The sequence below is a fragment of the Colias croceus genome, chromosome 11 (genome assembly GCF_905220415.1).
Source record: "Colias croceus chromosome 11, ilColCroc2.1".
In the NCBI taxonomy this organism is placed as follows: Eukaryota; Metazoa; Arthropoda; class Insecta; order Lepidoptera; family Pieridae; genus Colias; species Colias croceus.
The window spans coordinates 913,418-930,817 of NC_059547.1; the positions used below are offsets into that span (position 1 = coordinate 913,418).

A 17,400-nucleotide genomic window follows, 5' to 3' on the forward strand; every position below is an offset into this window, starting at 1 on the left:
CGGGTGTCGTGCCTATCTATGCAAGATTTCAGCACTTAAAAAGAGAGACGCCTCGCACAGGATGCTTGAAGCTGAAGGATTGGTGCATAGTGACTGCAGTCTTCTACGATAAGCTGCAAATGCAAGTGTATTACAGTCTTCAACGTAATGAACAAGTTACACTGCGACTGATTTGCGGTCGTTGCAAGCTGTTGACTATCGCCTTAAATAATAATTAATCCTAATCCAAAAACCGCAAACAGATTTCTAGCATTATACTTATTATGAGAAAAGCTTGTCAGTAAACAATCGAAGGATTCGAAGATTGATGCTAATTAATAATTATCATCATAAATAAAGAAACGGGCTATGACTGTATAGAGCGGTCCGTCTCTATTGATTGATTGCTGTCTGAGAGGTCCGTGTGAGTCGGCCCTTAGTTGAGTTAGGAAGTTTTGGCCGCGTATAAGGAATGGAAATTATGGATAATTCTTTTGACGGGTTTGGGCTGGTTAATGAATAATTTAACGACATGTCGCATGTCGGAGTATCGGAGTATAAAAGTGAAAACCTAATGTGGGTGTAGTTCTTATTGTTTTATTTATTATGACTTGCAGGCAAAGTTGGTTGAACCTCGAAACGACATATCTACGATCTTTCTTATTTGACAAATTTTCTATAAGTTATCCTGCTATTCGATTGTGACAAATTGAATAAATTAAAGATCATTGTCCACCCGTAGTTACTTGAGTTTTAAACGAATAAAACAAGAATCAATAATTTATATAGGTACAGATGTTTTCAATGTAGTTATGCCATTAAACGCATCTTTAATTAAATGGTATAATAGATACATACACAGGTTTCTATTCAATGAAAAACAAATGTGTTATGCATTACGACATCTGTCTAATTACTGGCATTTAAAGATAACTTATAATAAAACTAGCGGTTCGCCCCGGCTTCGCTCGTGGTACCTACATGTTTACGTTTTTTTTTCATAAAAACTATCCTATCTCTCAAGTTGGATCGAACTGCACATGGTGTGCGAATTTTATTATAATCGGTTAAGTGGTTTAGGAGTCTATTGAGGACAAACATTGTGACACGAGATTTATATATATTAAAGAATTACATCAGAAGTTGCTCACAATAATTTTAATTAATGCCTTTATAAAGTATCCTTGAATCACATATAATTTGTTGGTAATAAGCGTGAATTAAATGAGTTATTGGCTTGATAATGGTGAGTAATGTTCGCGTCAATAAATGATGATAGGAAATTAACAGTGTATAGAATTTGTATTTATTTTTGAGGTTTTCCTTAAGCTGTCGTTTAATTAATTGGTTCATAATAATTAGCAGTGATAGCGGTGGTATTTGGTGTCGCATATGAATCTCCTAATGACGGGGTATGTTCTTTCTGGGGAATTCCTTCGTTGTGGAACTTATTTGTTATATTTGTATGGATATGCGAGTATGTTTGTTTATTACATGTTGTCTTATACCTACATTGTTGCTATTTTATTCTAACTGTTCTGCCTTATTTCAATTAGTTTTTCGTTAATAGGAAAGTGCGCAGTAAAGAGAGTATGGAAAACTCGATACGCCCATAAGCGCTAAAATGAATCATGCTCCAATGCTGATATTTTGATAACGCTGAACTTTTGTTGTATCGCGAAAAATGTAATTCCCCAAACGATAAAATTCCATATACCTACTTGTTTCAATCAGTAGCCAATAACTATAACTGTATCATTTGAAATATATCACATGATTTCACCACCAGAGTATACAGGTTCAGATCCGAATATAAGCTTTTACTCGTTCTGTACACCTGTTTACCAGGCTTCCTGAAATCCTCCCAAAACTTAGCGCTCAAGAGAAACTTTCTCATTCACGATTCAGTACAGAATGAACCATTGGCACAATAGCTATGAGTCAGCTTGATTAGCTCAAATAAGTATCCTTTTTCACATTGCCGCATTGAAACGCGTCCAACAATGCTGTGGTTGAGCCAATTGATTTATTGCACTGGTTTTGGTATACATGACTTCTCTATATAATCTACTGGCAGAGATATCTACTGGCCTGATTTAGAAAAGTGGTTTAGAGCGTTGATGCCATGCTGCATTTCAACAGAATTACCGCTTACCTATTTTTAAATAACAATATGCTATATTGTTTTCTACAAAGTTTTTTTGACCTATGTATCCTACTGAATATGAAATTCTAAAATTGTTTCAGTAAAATTTAATAATAAGACCTAGAAATTATTATGAAAGGCCCGACGGAAACGCTCTTAACATTTTGCGATACAAATTGTCAGCGTCTTTTAACATCTAAGGATTTTCAAGAAGCCAACTTAAGGAGTTTAGGAAAAGGAAATTTCGTGAAGACAGTTGGAGTGGTGTTAAACAATGAGCCAGTTAACAAAGTAGTCAATCTAGACAGCTAGGCAATTAGTCCTTTTCAATTCCTTTTATCTGTTTTTACTCTGCTCGACGATTGGACAAGGGCTTTCATTTATTTTGTTTCCCAATCCTAATTATTGCCTAATTCCCTTACAGATTTATTTTTGTTAAGGATTCCAATTTTGGTAAAAAGTATTGTATATTAGGTGTATTGTTTCTGAATTATATACAGTATATTGCAGAGGGAAATAGACAAGCTTAATTTATAATCTTAGATATAATTTATTTAACTTTTTAATCAAAAAAGTGTTAACCAACGGAAAAATACCGCGTTAAGATGGGGCTTGCTCAATCAATACACAAATTGGCTAGCAAAAAAACTAGATCTATAAAAATAACAATAAAGATGGCTTCCTTGTGCCGGATCTAAGGCCCAATTGTTTTCCAGCGGAGCGGAGACTATTCGAGTGTTTACGGTACATTAGTTTTCTTGTATAATAAATAATGGTTCCAAGTTCGGATTCAATTATACAGCTGAAGCAGGGTCGATTGTAGTGGATGAAGGAGAATATTTATAAGTGACTTAAGAGAATTTAGATTTGAGTTCGTTTTTGTTTGGAAACCTGTGACTTTGGTAGACTCGGGGTGAAATGAAAAAAATGTGTAACTTAGAAATACTTGAGCTTTCTGTTGATATGTGAGTTTTCGAAATAAGGTTAGGTTTGAGTTAGTCCAATATGCTTTCAAACATACAAGTAATAAACTGTTATTTTAAACAAAAGTGTGTGCTTTTTGTTATTAATGGCGTCACCTAATTAAATGATTCGGTCAATGCCCAGTATTTATGGATTGTATAAATTGGTTAAACACTCGTCGCTACGGCATGTGTTGGCTTCCTGGGATATGAAATGCCTTTATAGTCGGTATAACATACCTAATTTAAAAAATCGATAGAGTAGGTTTTTGTTTAAATTATTACAAAAAAAAAGATACCTATATTTTCTCCATAACTAGGTACATATTATTTGAGTTTAGAAAATCGCGTGGAAATTGAAAAATACTGATGATACTCGTAGTGCAACAAAATTGGTAGGTATCATTTAAAAATGCCAGTATTATTAACTAAATAATATTTCTATTGACAATGCTTTGTGTGGGTACTTCCCATTATTATTATTTTTATCATGTATCTAAATGCATTATGTATGACGCATTGAACTCTGTACTAACTACTAGCCACATTATACCAATAATAATGGATGAATATATGTACCACACGTATTTGGGAGAAAAAAATAAAAATAAAAAGAGTTTTTTTCATTAGGTAGGTACGTACCTACCCACATTGGTTTTATCGTGAAGTTCGATATTTTAAATACTTTGTTCTATAAAGTATGTGTACTTGCTCCTTGGTTTTCATATCATATTTTGGCATTTGGCTAAACCAATTTTGATTAATTTTATGTACGAAATAGATTTCACGCGTCGATCGACAAAGCACGGAAGCAAAGCCAGCAAAGAAAATAGATCCACAACAGATGTCAAATCCATTTGTCTGAAACCCAAAGGGAACTAGGAATTCCTAAAAAGAAAACCTATACTAGATTCAAATTAGATTGGATCTAGGTATCTTACACTTAGGGTTGCCAGGCCATAAAATGCAAAGGCCGGACTGCGCACTATATAAGGCCGGACATTTTAGCCTAAAAGCCGGACATGTTTTTTTTATTGCCAAACATAATGTTTTTACAGCTGGGCTGTTGAAAAAAGTATTTATACGTGGTGAAAAGTGAGGATATTCGATATTTATTAAAAGATGGACATAATATTTATAATAAAAAAACTCGTTTACGAATTTGAAATGTTTATTAAGTTACACTATTACAGTTTTACTTACAAATGGATCATCAGTCTTTTGTAGATAATTAAATATTATTAAAACTAAAAAACAAATGAATATAGCTCTCTTTTGGCATTCTTAATACTATAAACTAAAAAATATAATAAAACAAATAAAAATAATCATTCTTCTGGAAAGTAACAAAAAGATAATATTAATTTTACGGCTAGGTAAGAATTTACTTTATAGTAGGTATTTATAGAACAATTTAAAATCTTTAAAAAATATCAAAATCTAGTTATATTTGCCGGCCGGAAGATAGTTTGCTCTCCGCTCGCCCTTGTCCGTTCGGGTCGGGCGCTCGTCCGCCCATCGTCGTACGAATCGCCACTCTGACAAAAAGCCTGACAAAAGCCGGACAGGCCAAACACGTACATATTTGGCCGGACGCGACTGCAAAAAGCCTAACATGTCCGGCTAAAGCCGGACACCTGGCAAGCCTACTTACACTCGATGATGCGTTGCGTAACACACTGACACACATTTTTTGGCGCAATAGAGTTGTGGTGATGACATCATACCTACGTGATGCAAAAGTGCAACTTAATTGAAAAAAAAATGTTGCATTTACGCGAGAATACAGAAATCTCAATGCAATAAGAATTATGAATTGAAAGCTGTTAATTTTATTTTTTTTTGATAAAATTGTTATTTATTTTGCTGCTCTAGCTTCCAACTGTTTTATAAACGTAGAATAAAAACTGCATACACTTATTAATAAAAAATAAAAATTGAAGGAGTCTCAAATAAGGATGCAAATTGAACGTACGTAAAGTGCAAGCAAAGCCGGAAAAGGCCACTATGTTATTAATTGCAGTATACAGTGCAATCGTAAGGATTAATTACTACAAGATACCGTCTTATGTAACTAAAGAGAATTAGGTTAGGGGGACATTTTGTAATGTTTCTTATCTCTATTTGCTAGGTGGCGCTTACGTCGTTATCAAAAGGAAGATTTAGATTCTAAAGGAAGAATTTTTGCGAGTAACAATATTTTCTTAATACTTTGTCGATGGCAATCGCTTCCTGTAATATTGGCTAGTGAAGGTCAGGGCAAAGTTGGTTCAGCTGTTCCGGAGATTTGCCGGAACAAATAAACGGACAACATAGATATAGAGATAAAAATATTGTATGCTAAAATTTATCAAAATGGTTTCATCTGTTTTTGCTCGATAATAGAAAATAGAACATAGGAACACCTCGCTTTTTTGCAAGTACATAATAATATAACTATTTATTCACAAGTGATAACTGCGTTAAAAACAACCGACTTCAAACTTGCACTTGCAAAATTTACAAATACCTACAGACAAAAATGCTCATAAAATAAAAACTACTGGGCCTATCCGAATAAAATTTTTATGGGACCAATTCGACACTATCCCGCATCGAACAAAACGTAAAGAATCACGTTAATCGGTTCAGAAACCTCGGAGTAATCGGTGTACATACATAAAAAAAAAAACATACCGGCCGAATTGATAACCTCCTCCTTTTTTTTGAAGTCGGTTAAAAAGCAATTCAATTCTAGAACTAATAACAATAACATAAAGCTACCGACTCTGTCTTCATTTTAAAATGATTTATTTTTATGTATAAATATCCAAAATTTCTGCTAACATTTTTTATAAAAGTTTTCTACTTCTATTATCTACTAACTACTGAGTTATGACGGATATTGAACCTGTATACTCCAACTTCCCGATCACTACATTTCTAATTGAATATTCCGCCAGCGTGTTTCGTACGTATCAATCAGTATCAATTGCTATTTGTTGTATGTGGTTGTGTAGTATATGTTTGTGTGTGTGTTGTTATGAAGATTTATCGTCATCCCGTGAGAACAGTGGAAGTTGGAACTCATGGAAGTGTAAATACAATAAAATATATGATGTTTTATAGATGTCTGTTACAGAACTGAAACAGAACTTTTGAAATGAGATAATTTTATGTGTTGTTGTTTGATATTTGATATTTGGTGGAAAATTAGGAGAAGTATTTAATGTAAATTTTAGCAATGAAGGAAAAAAACACGTGAAGGACATAAAAGTCTAATTGTAAATGTCTTTAATTTAAAACTTATAACACAAAACAACCGTTAGCTCCTACCAGAAATTTCTCGTTTTATTTCTAAGAATTAGGTGTCGCACCTTTTCCTGTTCACATTCACGCGATTTTATTACATTTTTAACCTTTAAATGTGTAACTAGTCGTATAATAGAGCTTGAGCATAATAAAATGCACATTATATTTCCAATAAATAAATCATCGTATAGATAAACTAATAAGGCTTTTTTAACGTATGTATATTAATCGTAATGTAGAGTAAAATTTAAAGCTAGAAGAATTTTGTTACGTGCATACACTTCAACTTTAAACACAGGGACATATTTTAAGCGTAAGGTATGCTAGCAACTTTGAGTACTACCAGCATTGAGTACTGAGTATTGGAGTACTACAAACATTTTTACAACAAACACATTAGAAATAGGAAGAGATGAAATGTAAAACGGAATACTTGATGCGGCGTGTCGTGAGCGGAACATGTGGGCGGGCGCGGTCGTTCGATACCGCGGAGGCTGCGCGATGCTGCCGGGTGTGACTAGCCAGGGTTGACCTCCCGGTGCTAAAGAAAGTAAAGCAGCAAGAGCTCATGCTACGCTGGTCAATGGTCGACTGGTCGGCATTTCTTTAATCACAATAGTATTAACATACTGGCTGAATATGTTTTCAATTTCAAATTTGAATGTTTTTAAACATAGTGTACTGTAATAATTAGAGCCTGCAGCAGGTACGACCAGCCGGGGTTGACCCCCCGGTGCCGAGGAGAATAGGACAACAAGAGCTCACGGTACGCTGGTCCTTGGACTTCTCCATAGATATTAACGTACTTACATGTTATTTGTTTTTTGAATTTCGAATTCGAATGTTTTTAAATGTAAGGGCGCCAGGGATTGGAATTTGAAATGCTTCTTGAATAGTTTTATGGTACCTAATTAGAGTTCGGGATTAATTGGTTGTTTGTGCAGTTAAAAATAAAATATAGCCTGTGTTTAAAAATTATTTGTATTTACAATTTTTGTATGACACATTGTGAGACAGATGTCTTGTATTCTAAATAACAACATATTCAAAAACATGTTTTCCCGCTGTTTTTATGTTTAGAATGTACGGAGAGAGATTCGTAGATTGACCAATCTCAATTGACCTCTACGCTTAAGGTCAATAGTATTAGCCTCATAGCATTTTTGAGCTCTTGAATGTCTGTCTAGTGTCTCTGTAAACTAAGAATTCACTTACTTGTGAGTAAATGTCTACGATAATATAAGATTTTTATTAATGTTAAACATAAAGTGTGTTAAAGAAATATTTCTGTAAGTAACCTAAGTACATATTGTGTTATTGAAATAATAACTTTATAATGCATTTTTATTATTTAGAACGAGACTGGCTGATGTAGTTATCATTTTTAGAAAAATATATACGTAGGGCTATTTTCAATTATATTTGAATCAATAATGTATTTGGAATATTAATAAATAAAAAAAAAAAATTGATTTATTTCAGGAGTATTTCCCATACATTCAACTTCAAATAAAAATCAATATATAAACATTATATTAATTTATATTATGTGCTATAAATTACTCAATTATTAATATTGCTTTCGATTTTCGACCTACGACACGTAATAATTTGTCAGATAACACGTGACACGAATTTGCATGTATCGACAATATTTCTAAAATATACCGTATGATATATAAAATAGAGTTTTAAATTCTTTAACACATAGAATGTAATCAAGTCTAGATATTCCAATAAATCCTAGGTCATCCAATTTGTGACCTAGAAAACCGGCAGGCCGCACATATTGCGAACAGAGTCTATTCAATTTCTAAAAAGATTTTTATGCTATGTTTTTGTTATTTTTTTGGTACCGAAACTGAAATAAAATCAGAAGATTGTCAAAGGTACAACAAAGTCAAAATAAATGAATTTGGAAATAATTACCTTTAAAATTGAGGTAAATTGTAAGTGAACAAAAAATTAATTTGGGTTTAAAAATAACGTTTAATAAATCTTCGGGTAATTATGATTTGTAACGCATCAGGGTGGAAAATTGCGAAGTCAGTAAACTAGAAAAAGCATAGTTAACTAGTTTTTTTGAAATACCTATAAAATATATAGGAATCCTATATCCTATCCTTCCTATCCTATCATAATTTCGCTTGATAGTACTTATTAAGCGAAATTATGATAGGTTAAGTTTATCATTTAGTTTGGCTACCTTTTTGTATTCTATTAATCCGGGATGAAAAATGTAAAGTAGAAATATGCAGCTTTCTAAGTCTAATATTTATTATATCGTTTAAGTTATCGTTGATTTAATGGCGATCAAATCTCTCTAAAATAATTAGTAGCCAGCTGCATGTACCTATAATAAATCTAACATTTTAACAGTCATCATCTTAGAGTTATTAACTAAGTGCTCTTAAATCTTACTACAAGAGATACAACCTTCGAAGTTCGAACAATTAAAGAATAAAAAAAAAAAAAAAACCTTCGAACAAACTAAACCCGATTTATTGACCAATGAACTTTGACACACATAGTTTTACTTGTAACAAGAGCCTAACTTGATTGAAATTTTATTTGTAAGGAAATATTCTTTATGGGTTCAATGACCGCTTATCTGCAGCCCCTTTCAATCGATAGATCCGTCTGCAAGGAAAAATGAACCGTATTGTCAGTTGTTAGAGTTGATTTTTGTGTACACAAGCTTGGATATTAAGTTCTTAGTAGGCGTTTTTGAGGTGTATTCCGTTATTTGCAAGGTATGAGCATTTGCAATGTATCGGACGTATTTGTACTGATAAGATACTTTAACACTGATTTTTTTTTGCGTAATAAACGATACTTTGCAATGTGTATTCTAAATTGCTGTGTGTGTCGTTTTATGCAATAAAATAGCATTAAAATTTTATGTCTGAATTACAATTTTTTGCTCTAACTTTATTTTTCGACGAATAATTAAAATCCAATAATTGATTAGAATTAATTGTTTCATTTTCCTTTTGATAATAACCCTGATTTTGTAAATGGTTCATTGCTCCCTTGACTAATATCGATAATAATGTCAACAAACACAAATCCATATTTAACCTAGGTACTTTCCCAATAAACTTTATCTCTTTTAAAAGAGTAGATTCCAAAACTTTTATTTGATCACTACAGATACAATTGCAAGCGCTTTATAAGTAAGTAAGTAAGTGATCGGCCATTAATGCGGAGGTCACTTATAAATAGACACTATTTGCTATAAGTAATAAATAGCTTTGGTTTACCCTCGTAAAAGTTAAGACGGATGTGAGCCATAAAGTTGTTCGCTATGATAAGGGTGATTTCCGATTCGATGTAATCGCAGATTTATTTACATAATTGTAATGTAGATTATGAATAAGAGCTAGTGCGCAAGAGCAACTTTTGTATCCGCAACTATTTTGTCCCTCCCATGTCTCTTCCATCAACTCTATAGGCTAGTAAGAAAGTGCGCGCACGTAGCGACGCAAGTCAACTTCCTATAGAGTTGATGGAAGAGACAAAATAGTTGCGGAGACAAAAGTTGCTCTTGCGCGCTAGCTCTAAGAAAGATTATTGTACTGTTCGTTTGTAATCTCGCGAGTTGTATATTTGTCGAATGTGAAGTGTGCCAAATGATTTACAATTCAAGTACAAAAAAAAAATTTTGATACGTAGTTAACCTGTTAAAACTTAGTCTACAATGTATAGACAAAATTCACAATCTGTCCGATTTTAATTACCCGTAAAATTGTCAATCGAATTTTATTTGGTATTTTGCAAATTTCAACACCAGAGGTCACTTTTTGTCTATAAAATGATTTAAAAGAAAAATAATCGTCGTATCGTGATAGAAACCTAAAAATACAAGTGCAGTACATAGTATTAATTCATAAATTGAATAATACGAAATTAATTATTACTTCAACAAGGTGTGTCATAAAAGCCCGGTGCGTGATCGGAGGCCATTATTTCGAGGCTTTTTCATTTTTCACGAATCATGAATCGGGTCAGGCTAGCTTAGTCTAATCGTAGCACACTATACCTAAATTACGTATTTACCATTATTATGTGGGTGGATGTTATAGGCAGGGATAGCGAGCAATCTATATGTAATTACTTCTAGACATTTATAAATTACTTTTAAATTGGACTCTGTTCTTTCTTGTTTCGGTTCAGGATTCATTCAGGATATATTGTTTATAAACGTTTAATAATTCGTCATCTAAAAATAGAAGAATAAAAGTTATTATGTCAGAATGTTTTTTATACGAAAATCTTTATCACAGGCCATGGAAGAAACGGCGCTGTATTCAAAATTGAAACGTACTCTTAAAACATTAGTTCCATAATACAATGGCAGTTTTCACTTGTTTGTTTTGAACTTTGACCCCATTGAGCTGTTGTATTTAATATGAACCTAATGTTTTGGAGTTAGGGTCTAGTTTTGTATGACGTAGTGGAGTTCACGTACGTTCGTGCTTGCGCGACTCCATATTATATTTTGTCAATACAATGTTTTCTTTAGCAGGATTTTATTTAAATTGTTCTAGAATTCTGCATTCTACCGACTTCTGTATTGTTATTGAGTTTTTAACTATGACGATAATATCTGTGTGTAATATTTTGAATGCTTATGAAATACTCACTAATTGTATAAATTAAATATAATTAATATAATGTACAATTGGAATGTATATTGTATAGAGATATGTAACTAATATGGCTTGTTATGAGGGCGTTAATACGTGTGGTTGTTTGTAAAAGTGCAAATGTGTTCCGTTGAATGTTCCGTTAAACATTTAAATGATTGAATTCATTTAAATAAATCGAATAAATTGTTTCCAAGATCATGGGTTTGCAAATAAATTAGGGTCTCGTTATTATTTAAGAAAGAAAGGATATCCGGAAAAGCCTATGCCTAATCCGTAAAGACTTGACGTGTTATTCTTCTTAGCTCTACTAGGTTTCCGCGTTATAATATAATAATAATAAAACCTTTATTTGCGTTTAAACATGGTATTTTAAAGTGTTATAACTTACAATATAATGTTACAGCATGTTTAGCCGTTATTTAACAGCGTGCAAAATTATTTTATTACATAATATCTATATTCAAAGTATCCAATTAATTTGTCATTCATTCACATTAGGTATTCATTAAACAATAAAAATTTCAAAATTTATTCTAACATACATCATAAAATCAAGAAACAAATATACAATCCCATTTCATGAGTCCAAAAATTCCTTAACACTATAAAAACATTTCTGTTGAAGCCATTCGTTAAGTTTTTTTAGAAATAATTTAGAGTCTAAGTTTTTTAATTTAGTTTGTAGGTACCTTATTATACACTCACCGGCACGGAATCTTGGCCACTTACAAATTTGCCGATAAAAAAAGTTTGAAGTGTTTTTCACGATTTTTTTGTATGCAGATATGTTAACATATTATTTGTTTAATTTTATGGTAAGAAATCATTGAGTTTGAGAATAATCTTTTACCACTTTTGAAGAGTTATTCGAAATTTGTGATTTGTGCGGTTAAGCCGAAGTTACGAATTGTTCGTTTTAAACTTTTTTCGATATCTTTTATGCCGTTTTAAGATATTGTTATTGTTGTACTGTAGTCAATGATCATAACAAACAATTAAAAATGCCATTAACATCTGAACAACCTACTCAGGCCATCACAATGTTAGACCAATGACTGCCGCAACGTAAAGTACCTAATGTACAGTACGTACCTCGTTCAGCGATGCACTATGCATGGAGAAGATACCAGGAGACTCCACATGTGCAGACCAGGATATGAAGGTGTGAGGTGCACATCAGCTCGAGAAGACCCGTTTATTGTTCGAGAGATACTCAGAAATGGCTTTCTGACAGTTTTTAGGATACGCCACCGGCTCTAAAACACCAGGATAATAAATGTGAGTGAGCAATCGGTGAGAAGACTAATGAAAGAAGTTAATTTGAAGGTTTTCAGACCAGCACGCCGTCCAGAACTCCTCAGACATCACAGAGAAGCACGTCTTCGTTTTGCACGAGAACATGAAAACTGGACCCACAGCCAGTGCGCTCGTGAGGTGTTCACAGATGGCTGCTAAGGCACTTTACGAGCTTCTGATAGCCAACAGTCAGTATAGAGGAGACGAGAAGAGAGGTTTTCACACATCACCACACTCAAAATGCGATTTTTCATGGAGGGTCAATAATGGTATGGGGAGGTATAAGTTCCGATGCTCGCACGGAGTTATTTATCGTAGATAATGGCTTAAATTTGATCAGGTACATCGAGGAAATTCTCCAGGAACATTTTCAGCCCTATTACAGGTTTATCAGTGAAGAAAATTTGCTACTTATACACTATAACGCACGTCCGCGTGTCGTACGATACGTATAAGAGTACCTTCAAGAGGTTATTATTGAAAAATTGGAGTGGCCAGCTCGTAGCCCGGATCTTAATCCAATAGAACACATCTGGGACATGCTTAAAAGAAACATAAAGTTCGATTCCAACCCAGCACTAATGTTAGATGAGCTTAGAAATACAGCTGGGGCCGTTTGGTACACTATAGCTCAAGTGGTCTCCAAAAATGTCTTCTAGAGTATGCCAGACTGGATGCAAACAGTGTTTAAGGCAAGAGAAGGAAACACCCTTTATTAAAAGGTTCAATTTTTTTTATGGAAACGTTCTTTCTAATTTTTTAGCATTTTTTAAGAAATCATTTAAATTTCACAGGAAAAGCGTAAATTCTTGTTTAATTCATATCTACTCGGTAGTACTTCTTATTAACTTCCAATTATTACTAAAAGTTAGTAAAAACATTAAAGTAACTAGTTTTGATTAAATTTTTATTGAATTTTGTAGTAGAAAAGAAATAGTGTTATTTTACGCAAAAATTTGCAGTGGCCAAGATTCCGTGCCGGTGAGTGTATATTATTACACTCATACAAAGACAATTTTTATTATATTTTTTTTAGTCGAGGATTATCTTTTAAAATTAATTTATTTGGATCTCTGCGACTACGGCTATTTAAATCGCTTGCTTTAAATAGTTCCCGCGGTTTCGCCCGCGTTTTCAAAGGAAAACACGCATAGTTCTCGTTCCCGTGGGATTTCCGAGATAAAACCTATCCTATGTGTTAATCCAAGTTACCCTCTATATGTGTGATAAATTTAATTGTAATCGGTTCAGTAGAATTTGCGTGTAAGAGTAACAAACACACACGCACACACATCCTCACAAACTTTCGCAAGTATAATATTAACTACCCAGTACCTAGGATTTCATAATTTAAATATGTACCTACATTTAAAATTGTCTTGAATCGACTTTTTAATTTTAATATTGAACACTTTAAATAACTGAAATACCAATATCTACATTATTTTTAAGTCTAAAAACTTTAAACATTTGCAACAAAACACTAGTTGCACTTAATATATGCATCGGAAGAGACTGCTTGATCCACGTACAAATTACCAAATAACAAGTTTTCATATACACATTCTAATTTGCTTAATACTATAGTACCTGTATTAGCCGCAAACTTAATTGCATATCTATAGGTTCTCGCAGTATTGTATTAGCGTAGAACAATAAAAAAGCCAGGTTCAATAACCGACACACTTACAGGCGATTGAAAGATTTCACGGATACCTTAACAATGGGCAGCTGTTCTAAGGAAATTAGGTTTTTGTGGGTTTTCTTTGGAAGTGAAAAAAGTTGGTATTGCAATCGTGAATGATTTTAGAGGTAGATTGCGGTGTATCGAGGTTTTTTGGAAAGTTTCATTTTCTGTTTTTATAGATGCAAGGTAGATTGTAGATAGGTAACTATATAAAAAGGTTGCTTTCTATAAATTGAAAACTCTGCTTTTCTTTTATTACATTTACCTATACTTAGATATTAAAAGCTTACATTTTTGTTGAATAAAATCGTCTATTTCATTAATTCTAAAGTTATTTGTGAGTCGTTATATTACATCTATTCAAGTCAGAAAAACGAACTAGGTACTCGGTGAAGAAAAATTATACTAGTGTAGTATATTATAGACTTTGATTATCCCTACATGAAAGAGAATAATTATCTATACTAATATTATAAAGCTGAAGAGTTTGTTTGTTTGTTTGAACGCACTAATCTCGGGAACTACTGGTCCGATTTGAAAAATTCTTTCGGTATTAGACTATGATATATAAAAGAGCTAGATACGTTACCCGCTCTCTATTTTGGCAAGAAAAAACTCAGGTAAGTGCCCGAGTTTCACTTAGTCACGCACCATTCAGCGTCGTGGCTGGACGTTCTTTTTGTATTTTAATCGGCAGTTGTTATTACGAAGTACATGAGTGAGACATGTATTATGTCTCGTGCGTGAGAGTGAAAGAGAGAACAACTGTATTGGTGATAATGCGTTAGTAAGTAGGTATGTATTAATTACGCTGTTTTTTAGTGCAATGATGTTGGCGTATGCCGCGTCTACTAGTATAATAGGTCATTGGTATTAGATAGCCCATTTATCGAGGAAGGTTATAGGCTATATTTCATCACGCTACGGGTAACAGGAGTGGAGCCACGGGGGTGAAACCGCGCGGAGCAGCTAGTTGATTATAAAGTATGTACTTACATGGCTAATCAGCAACAAGAAGAAGTATGAACCAAGAATAAGGTTCAATTACGTCCTTGGCAGGAATTGACCGCAGTGTAATCGATATGCAATCGAGTTGTTGTGCTCTTGTATATGTAAAGTATGTTGGCAAATGTATCGAAATTGTTTTATTGGGTAGGTGTCTAAAGTTGCCTGGTAAGGGTAGTACGGGTAGTGATTTTTTCTTATATTTTGAATCGTAAAAGCACAATTGAAAATATCGATAAATAGGAAATGTTCTGTTACATCCATTCAAATTTAAAATTAAGATGAACACATAATCGTGATGTGAAATTATGAACGCGCGTTCAATTTTACACACACAAAAAGTGACCTTTTTAAAAAGAATATGAAGGTTTTGAAATAGACGCAAGAGTATTATGCAAGGTACTTTTGTACTTGGTTTTAGTTCAAGGTTTACACTAGATCATAGATGTTATTTTCACGGGTACGGTACGGCCTATACCAAAACTATCACAGTCGCTGTAGTGGAAACTAGATATACTTGTCATAATAGCACAAAGAAAAAACTTCAAGCTATGTAACTTAGGGCCGATTTTTCAATGGTTGGATAAAACTTATTCGTCGAATAATGTATAAAACTACCATTTTAAAAACGTATTCTAATTGCCCGTATTTGACAGTTTACGTGACATTTTAATATTATCGTGTAATACTTTATTGGGCGGATAAGTTTTATCCAAGCATTGAAAAATCGGACCTTATTGATACAAGTTAAGAGAATATTTTTTTTAACTATCTTCGATTTAAAATGTCACTTCTAGAATAACCGTCAAGAAACTCTATAGTTATTAGTTACTCTATAATACCAGATTAAAAACTCATAAAATAACACGTATTTTTTTGTTTCAGGAATTTGTGATGTATGCTGTTGATATTACGGTGAGTTTCGAATGGCTATTAATTACAATATGGTTTTAATGGTACTCGGCTGTTAACTTTATTAATTCGGTAGATGATATCTGATGTCGATACTTTCTGTAGGTCTGTACTTGTGAATCGGTCATTGGATAAGTTACAAGTAAATTGAATACGACAATTTTTATTTTGTCTGTTCATTGCGCATGCGATGCCAATTATAAAGCTAAATAAGCCTCGATTCAATCGAGCCAATTAATTTTCTTTCCTTTAAATTGTTTTATGGATGCTGTTTTATATTCGTTTACAGTACCCAGTTCTGAATTTTGATAATCTACAAACATCGCTGTTGCAAATTTGGTTAAAGGCTTCAAAATATAATTAAGGACCAATTAATTTATCCTCCTGTTTGGTATATCTAGCACTGTTATTTAGGTTCTAAATACATACAATGCAAAAAGATTTATGAAATACTCCACGGTACAATTCCTTTTGGATTCCTTCAGTAGGGCTAGTGAACATTTAATACGTAATCAGAATGCTGTCCCTTTGCCAATAAAAAATACCCAACAAAAACTCAAGGACCTTAGATGTACGATAGCAGATAACTGTGCCAAAACTATTTATAGATGTGCGAATGTGTGGTGTATTTAACAAGTCGTTGTTTTGGTAATATATTATCGATTGCATTTAATTTATTGCACTGTGCCAGGAGAGGTGAATTTGATGTTAAAAAAAAGGAGAAGGAATAAAGGAGATCTTAAAAGTTCCGTATACAAGTTATACCTATTAAAACAGTTATGGGAATTGTATTTAGCTAGGAAAGAAAAGCTGCTGTGTCTCAAGATTGAAAAGTAAGTGGATCAATATTGTAAATTTTCGAGCAAAAATAATGCGAAAATAAATGCATATTCTGCATGCCCTATCTTTAGTACCCAATAGTACCTTGTATCCATACAAATTAAAAAAGAAAATAAGTCCTTTGGCAGTTGCTTGGATTAGTAGGTTGCTTCAAGGCCCTTAGATTACCTTTACTTATGTCTCTGCTCTTAAGAAAACTCCTTCGTTACTTCACATTTCTTTAAAAGAAACTTTACAATTTATACGCTCAACGCTGGTAACACAGTTCGCTAGTACCATTAAAGGAGTCATGTAACCCGACACAACGTGACATTGGTACGCATTACCGTGTTTCAGTGGCTAATGTGTTTTGATTGCTGACGGACGTGCGGGGAGCTGCTAAACGAGCGGTGCGATTATAGGGAATGTCTGCTAGTTATTGTTATTTGTTACAGAAGTGAAAAAAAGGTTGAAGTAATGAAGTAGGAATGTAATCAAAGCAAAAAAGATGAATTTCACTTTATTTGTTACAGATTTCCTTTCGCAAATAGTTTACACTAATCTATTTGTTGAAAATACGTGGGTAAAAGTTGTTCCCTGCTGCAATAGTTATAAAACAAAAGAATGCAACACAAACTTCCTCGTCAAGGG

The 17,400-nt window shown here is 33.2% G+C and overlaps 1 protein-coding gene across 1 annotated transcript in view; it reads left to right on the forward strand.

Moving 5' to 3' along the window:
- The window catches only part of LOC123695904 (protein tweety), a 62,940-nt gene that overhangs the window by 7,650 nt on the left and 37,890 nt on the right, over positions 1 to 17,400 (forward strand). The window contains exon 2 of the mRNA XM_045641859.1: positions 15,904 to 15,933. The gene's annotated coding sequence lies outside the window, so the exon portion shown is untranslated. The remainder of the gene's footprint in view (positions 1 to 15,903; positions 15,934 to 17,400) is intronic.